Source organism: Myotis lucifugus, unplaced genomic scaffold (assembly GCF_000147115.1).
Source record: "Myotis lucifugus unplaced genomic scaffold, Myoluc2.0 scaffold_3092, whole genome shotgun sequence".
Taxonomy (NCBI): domain Eukaryota; kingdom Metazoa; phylum Chordata; class Mammalia; order Chiroptera; family Vespertilionidae; genus Myotis; species Myotis lucifugus.
This window is the reverse complement of record NW_005874140.1, coordinates 8,901-17,434: the sequence shown is the minus strand read 5'-3', so window position 1 is coordinate 17,434 and position 8,534 is coordinate 8,901. Positions and strand designations below refer to the sequence as shown.

Sequence of the window (8,534 nt, the reverse complement as noted above, 5' to 3'; positions counted from 1 at the left end):
AGCCAACGTCAGTGCGAAGGTTGAGATTGCTTCTTTCTCACCAGATCAGAAATTCTCGGGGCAGTCTTTGCAAGAGCACAACGAAGATCATCTTCCACAACAAGTCTACTTCTGTATTTAGACTTGATAACCAACAAGCTGGAAAACCCTGTTTCACAAATATACATTGTTGGAAATGGAAGAAGAAGGTGCAACACAGTCTCAGACAGAACAGGATATGACTGCAAACACTTGATCCAGAATTTTGTAACTGGCATTGTAGAGAAATCAGTTCTTGCTGCATCGTTGTTAATAAGTTCAATGAACTCCTCTTGTGCTGTCTCAGGAACATCTTCAACTTTGACTATGAATAGGCTTCTGGCAAGTGCAAATGGGGTGTCAGGTAGATTTGGAAAGTACGATGAAATTTCGTCTGCAAGCATGTGCAAGTGTTCTTTCACAGAAATTATCATCGTAATCCTTTTGTCTGGTTCAATGTCATGTTCCTCAAAGAAAGCAGATAAGGTAGGCAACATGTAAATTTTATTTTCATCCATTTTTTTTTTTTGCCAAAGTTGAAGTTTCATTTGGAATGATCGTATCTTTTCAGACAAATCAAGGCATGTTGCATTTGGTCCTTGCAGTGATAAATTTAACTCATCCAAGATGGCAAAGATGTCAACCAAGTAAGCTATTTTCTGCAGTTCACTTTTATTGTCGAAAAGTGCTTTGAACTGCGGTCTTGCTTTCTGATTAAAAAACGTTTTGAGGTCATCACGAAGCTCAAAAACACGTTTTAAAATTTTTCCTCTCAACAACCATCTCACTTCAGTGTGAAATAGCAAAGCATTTTTCGGCGCATCCAACTCGTTGCACAGTTGCGAAACAGTCGACTGTTTAAAGTGCTCACCTTTACAAAATTGACACAACTTATGATGCTTTTCATTACTTCTTGTAACTCTTGTGGCAGCATCTTCGTTGCTAATATTTGCCGATGAATCATACAGTGAGTTCCGATGACTTTTGGTGACTCATTCAGTACCAAACGTTGAAATCCAGATCGACATCCTAGCATAGCTGGAGCACCATCTGTGCAAACACCACAAACCTTTTCCCAAGAGATCTTATGCTGTTTCAGAAATGAACCAACTGTGTCAAATACATCACATGTAGTAGTTGTTGTTTCAAGAGGTTTGCAAAAAAGAAACTCATCTTTAAAGTCCCCATCATTAATATACCTCACGTAAACCAGTAACTGTGAACAGTTAGCAACGTCTGTAGATTCATCAAGCTGGATACTAAATATTGGAAGTGGAGCAGATTTAATTTCCTGGATTACCTGATCAAGAATATCAGCAGACATGTCATCTATTCTTCTGCAGACAGTGTCGTTAGATAAGGAAATTGCACTCAATTTCGTAACTGGAACAATGTCTTTGGCCACTGGCAACAGTAAATCCTCAGCAATGGTGTGAGGTTTCATAGCTCTGGCGATTCGGAGTGCCACCAAATATGAAGCTTCAATGGCTGCTACATTTTGTTTGTGGTGCTTGCCACCAGTGTCAAGTCTGGCTTTCTTGAGTCCATCAGCTTTGCTTCTAAAATAGTTGGTATCCTTGTCGGCAAAGCTCGGATGCTTGCTATCAAAATGGCGTTTTAGTTTGTTTGGCTTCATAGATTCGGCTGATAGAATTTCACAACAAATAACACATTGCGGTTTCTCAATTCCTGCTATTGAGGTAAAACCATACTGTAAAAAATCCTCACTATATTTTCTTTTCTTAACTTTCTTCTCTACAGGATCCATTGTCATGGGATGGTTTGCTAATGAAAATAATATATAACAATAACTTTAATAATACAAAAGATGATACATGGCATAGTTCAGTCAATACAGTTCATTAAAGTTTCCTATAATTTACCATTGTGTTGTTTTTTTACATACCTGTTACTATCACAAGGGGGCAGTATTCACATCAACCACAGCTGAATATAAAAAGACCGATCAGCATCCAGGTTAAGTTCCCATGGTACAGATTTCTTTTTTTTTGCAGTAGTTGATGATTTTACAGTACATGATTTTACATTTACCCGGTAATTATAATTCATGAAGTGTTGTTTTACCTCCAATACTGCTGCTTTCAACACAGTAGCTGCTTTTAACAGAGTAGCTGCTTTCAACACAGCAGCTGCTTTCTACACAGTAGCTGCTCTCTACACATGTGTGACTGGTCCGCATAAGTACATTATGGCGCCAACCCTGTCACATACATCTGTATGTGTACGGGGTGTATGTGATGGGGTTGGCGCGATGATGTCATCATGCCGGGTACTCCTATGTGGGTGTATCTGCATGTGGGCGGACCCGCCTGGAGACGGATAGAGGAGCGGTGTCTCAGTTCCTAAGACCATCGAAAATATGTTTTCCGATGGTCTTAGCCAACCCCTGTGAAAGGGTCGTTCGACCCCCAAAGGGGTTGCAACCCACAGGTTGAGAACCGCTGGTCTATAGCATCCAAAACCTCTAAAGTTAGTCACTCTTACAATCCATTCTAGTACAGATTCTTCAGGGAGCTGATGATACCAATCCATAAAATGAGACAGTTTCTTCACATGCTACTCCCTATTGTCAGTAGTTGTTTTTTTGTTTTGTTTTGTTTTTCTGTACCCTCTCTCTGCCCCTGCACTCCCCGTGGACTACTTTTTTGGTGTCCAGAGTCTTTGAGGCACTATCTGTTGTCCTGGCATAATATTTCCCTTTGTTGATGGCTTTGAGGCTACAGGTAGAAGCTCAGGCTGTCAGGCTGATTGAAAACTGAGCTTGATCCAGCATCAATGTCCAACTCAGCATTCTCTTCTAATTTCATTTTAGCTTTTACAGATAACAATAACCAAGGGATTCTATATTTTACTTTTTTCTTATCAGTTTGCACTTTCCTTATGCAATTAGTGAACCAATTCCCTGGGTGTGATGGTTAATTTTATGTGTCAATCGAACTGAGCAAAGAGATGCCCAAGATAGCTGGTAAAATGTTTCTGAGTGAGGCTTTAGGGGTGTTTCTGGAAGAAATTAGCATTTTATTCAGTAGACTGAGTAAAGAGATCTGCCCACATCACTGTGGGCCAGCATCATCCAATTAGTTCAGGGCCTGGAAGGAATTAAAAAGGGAAGGGAAGGGCAAGATCTATCTCTCCCTCTCTTTTCCCTTCTTGAGCTGAGCTACCCATCTTTTCCTTTTCCTGGGCCATAAAACCTCCTGGGTCTCAGGCCTTCAGACTCAGACTAAATTATAATACAGCTCTCTTGATTTTCCAGCTTGCAGATGGAAGATTATGGGACTTCTTGGACTCCATTAACATGTGAACCAATTCCTATAATAAGTCTCTCTCTATATATCTATATCATCTATATCTATATCTATATCATCTATATCTATATAGACATATATAGATATATGTCATATAGACATATATGTCTATATAGATATATACTGGTGTATATATCTATATCTATATCTATATCTTTATCTATATCTATATCTATATATCTATATCTATATCTATATCTATATCTATATCTATATCTATATCTATATATCTATATCTATATCATCTATGTCTATATCTATATAGATAGATATAGATATATACACTAGTATATATACACTGAGTGACCAGATTATTATGACCACCTGACGTTTGTAGGCAAATTAGCTAAAATTTCGCACTGAAGTTGCTAGAGGGCCAGACCATTATAAATAGGGAAGCAGGTTGTTTACCACGACAGTAGAAGTGATTTTTTTTTTCTGAAGATATGGGCAAACATTAATATTTAAAAGAAAATTAATCAGCAAAGAAGACTGAGAGATGAAATTGAAAGTGATAACCTGGAAAAAATATATAGAGAAAGAATTTCTGGAATGACGGGGTTTCATATCAACTGTTGAAGATAGATAAAATAGGAAAGTTACTTAAGGGGCAACTGGATTTAGCAATCAATGGGCCATTGGTTTAAAACCAAAAAGGCAATCAATGATGACTTTAACAGTTTCAGTAAAGTAGTAGGGACAAAAATTTATTGTGTTTGATTGGAAAGTGAAAGGTAGTGGGAAGTCATCCAGAACTAGACTTTTAAAAAGTTTGGTGATGAAAGGAAAGAGGAAAATAGTATAATGGCTATATGGAATTACTAGCTTAGGGAAGATTTTTTAAAAATGGACAATCTTGTGTATTTCTATATGCCAAGGAGAGGAGGAAATCAGTACAAAGGAAGAGATTGAAGGTAAGAATAGGCTTGAGAGAGTTGGAAAAGAGCACATTAAGAATGGGTAGGTGTAGAAAAGTTAGCACCTCTTTCACTCGGGATAAAAAGTAAAGCTATTTTAAAATCTTGTTACACTTACTCCACTCTATCATGTTATTACTGTCAATTTTCAATGATATGTTATAATACATAGAGGACAGAAGTAGGGAGAATCAAAATTTGAATATAAGTAAGAAATCTATTTTTCACAAGATCAAACTACAAGGTTGAGAAGATGGCTATGGTGGAATAGCAGTGAAAATAATCTATAGGATAGAAAGAAAGGGTAAGCTTTATAATTGAAAAGAGGCTTTTAAAAGAGATGACAAGAGATTGATTACTTTGAATTAAGAAGCATAGGATAATGAATTATACGCAGAAGTAAACCTTTGAAAAAAAAATACCCTTCAACTGCTGAGACTGCGTTCACTGCCAGCGCAGGCCACTTGACTTCACCGCTCTTCCACATTCGCCGACCCACACAGCCTCCTGCTCGCCATGGATGATGATATTGCTGTGCTCATGGTGGGCAAGGGCTCCGGCATGTGCAAAGCAAGCTTCGCGGGGGATGATGCCCCCAGAGTGGTCTTCCCCTCCATCGTGGGGCACCCCTGGCACCAGGGCGTGATGGTGGGTATGGGCCAGAAGGACTCCTACGTGGGTGATGAGGCCCAGAACAAGAGAGGCATCCTGACCCTGAAGTACCCCATCCAGCACGGCATCGTCACCAACTGGGACAAATGGAGATCTGGCATCACACTTTCTACAACGAGCTGCGTGTGGTTCCCGAGGAGCACCCTGTCCTGCTCACCGAGGCCCCTCTGAACCCTAAGGCTAAACGTGAGAAGATGACCCAGATCATGTTCCAGACCTTCAACACCCCGCCATGTACGTGGCCATCCAGGCCGAGCTGTCCCTGTAGCCTCTGGCTGCACCACGGGCATCTGATGGACTCTGGGGACGGGGTCACCCACACGGTGCCCATCTACGAGGTCTATGCCCTCCCCCACACCATCCTGCGTCTGGACCTGACTGGCCGGGACCTGACAGACTACCTCATGAAGATCCTCACGGAGCGTGGCTACAGCTTCACCACCACAGCAGAGCGGGAAATCGTGGGCAACATCAAGGAGAAACGGTGTTACGTCGCCCTGGACTTCGAGCAGGCGATGGCCACCGCAGCCTCCAGCTCCTCCCTGGAGAAGAGCCACGAGCTGCCCGATGGGCAGGTGATCACCATCGGAAATGAGCGCTTCCGCTGCCCCAAGGCCCTCTTCCAGCCCTCCTTCCTGGGCATGGAATCCTGTGGCATCCATGAAACTACCTTTACCTCCATCATGAAGTGTGACGTCAACATCCGTAAGGACCTGTAAACCAACACGGTGCTGTCCACCACCATGTACCCAGGCATCCCTGACAGGATGCAGGAGATCACCGCTCTGGCTCCCAGCAAGATGAAGATCAAGATCATTGCACCCCCTGAGCGCAAGTACTCTGTGTGGATTGGCGGCTCCATCCTGGCCTCGCTGTCCAACTTCCAGCAGATGTGGATCAGCAAGCAGGAGTAGGACGAGTCCGGCCCCGCCGTCGTCCACCGCAAATGCTTCTCGGGCCCAGTGGTTCTCAACCTTCCTAATGCCACGACCCTTTAATACAGTTCCTCATGTTGTGGTGACCCCCAATTTCATTGTTACAAATTGAACATAATTAAAGCATAGTGATTAATCACAAAAACAATATGTAATTATCTATGTGTTTTCTGATGGTCTTAGGCGACCCCTGTGAAAGGGTCGTTCGACCCCCAAAGGGGTCGCGACCCACAGGTTGAGAACCGCTGTTAGGCGGACTGTTACTTAGTTGGTTACACCCTTTCTTGACAAAACCTAACTTGTGCAGAAAACGACATGAGATTGGCATGGCTTTGTTTTTTGTTTTGTTTTGTTTTGTTTTGTGTTTGTTTGTTTGTTTTGGTGCTTGACTCAGGATTTAAAAACTGGAACGGTGAAGGTGACAGCAGTCTGTTGGAGCGAGCATCCCCAGAGTTCTACAATAAGGCCAAGGACTTTGATTGTATCTTTTTTTAATAGTCATTCCAAATACCAGAGATGCATTGTTACAGGAAGTCCCTTGCCTGCCCCAAAGCCTCCCACTTCTCCCTAAGAAGGGCCAATCCTCCCCCGAGTCCACATGGGGAGGATGATAGCATTGCTTTTGTGTAAATTATGTAATCCACATTTTTAAATCTTCACCTTAATACTTGTTCTTTTTGTTTTATTTTGAATGGCCAACCATCGTGGCCCCCTTTTTGTCCCCAACTTGAGATGTATGAGGGCTTTTGGTCCCCCTGGGAGCAGGTTGAGGTGTGGAGGCAGCCAAGCAGGGCTTACCTGTACATTGAATTGAGACCAGTTCAATAAAGTGCACACCTTAAAGGAAAAAAAATACCCTTCAGAAGTATGAAAGTTCTATAAGCGTGCCTAGTACTCTAACTCCTAATACATTGTGTGCACCAGTAAAAGCCATGTAAAAATGTCTTCAAAGACTAAGCAAGGCAATTTGCATTTCATTCTTATCTGATTGTTTCCGTCAGAGCCCCCAAACAACAGAAATTCCCTAATTTAATTTCTAGAAGTTTTACAATGCTGCATTAAGGTCTTCATAGTGATAGACCTGCACTGAATTAAAGGACTGATAGAATCTGGGAGATAAATCTAGGGTACACTGCTATGTCAGCAAACTTGCCATTTGCTGAATAAGAGCTGATAAACAGAAAATCAATTTAAACAATCATAACAGTTAATCCATTCTAATGGGAGTTACCAACTCTAGAGGGGGAATATGCTAGATATTAAAATAAATGTTAAAGGCTAGAAAGAGAATATTTACACACTTCTTCCTTGCTTGTATATTTTTCATGTAGTTTAACATTTTTCACTACATGCAGATATTTAAAATAATTTTGTTGATGTGCTTAATATCCCTAAGGTAAATCATTGTTGTCTTATATCCATAAAGTATTACTGATAAGGACTGCAATAAAAGTACAAGTCTGACTAAGAACTTAATTTTAATTCAAATGCTCCTTTAATTACAACATTCCCCTGCTCTGGCCTAACACAGTTTTTCTTATTAGAGTTTGAAATGCCCTTTCATATAACTGAAATATTTTTAATGTATAACGTTCTTTGAAATCAAAGTATACATATATATATATATATATATATATATATATATATATATATATAAAATATCTATCAGAGAACCAGCATATTTGTGGCGTGAAAGGCAATATGTACTGATAAAGAGTTGAGTTTAAAAACAAGCTAGTTCTGAGATATACAACACATTAATAGCTTCATTTAAGGAATTTTTCTTTTAAAAATAGATAATATACTTCTTTTATTTGAAATCTTGTCATAATATAAATATGGCTTAACTGGAAAAATTTTTCCTCTTTTATTAAACATATTACTCTTTCATCAAATGGTATGTAGTTACACTAAGTGTCAGCAAAAGGAGCTCAAATAGCAATTCCTTTCTGAGAGAGAAATTAGAAGCAGTACATGCACAATGGATTCTTTATAATTTGGCAGGAAATATAAGCCAAAAGATAATACATAGCTCTGCTGAGAATAACCTGTCTTATAGGTTTAAACTCAAGGATTTAACTTGACATTGTTATTATGAGCTTCTTCTTCTTTTTTTTTTTTGTCAGTTAAAAAATCTGGACTTCATAAATGTCTCGACATCATTCTATTTGTGTGAGATAAAACACATGGGGACTCCATTCTGTGGGATATGGAAGAATTTGCCTCTAAATCCAGGTATTTGCTGGTGTAACTTTGGAACTACATGCCGCTCAGCTGATCGGCTAAGCCAATAACAGATTGGCTGTTCTTTATGTGATATAGAATCATTAGGTACTCTGCTTTGTCCACTTTATTTCTAAATCATCCTTCAGCTTACACAAACCCCTTCTTCTTTTTCATTATGGATCTGGTTAACCTCATGAAACATATTTTAATTTAAATGCTGTGAAAATTCATTGCCTTATAATATTAAACAAAGCAATGAATTTAACTTCCACTTTTTGCTCTTTTGGATCTAAGGTGCATGTTTGCACCTTACAGAGGCTAGACACAATTTATTTCTGTTGGTACAGAGCTTAAGTATAATCTAGGTGTTTATGAATTAATCAATTGCCATCAAGGCAACTGGTAAAAGAAGAGTACAAGAGTAAGTGACTGAAAAA

The 8,534-nt window shown here is 39.8% G+C and overlaps 1 pseudogene; it reads left to right on the top strand.

Annotated features, from left to right (window-relative positions):
• Nucleotides 1–4,780: 4,780 nt before the first annotated feature.
• On the top strand, nucleotides 4,781–5,863 carry LOC102432414 (annotated as a pseudogene).
• Nucleotides 5,864–8,534: the final 2,671 nt, after the last annotated feature.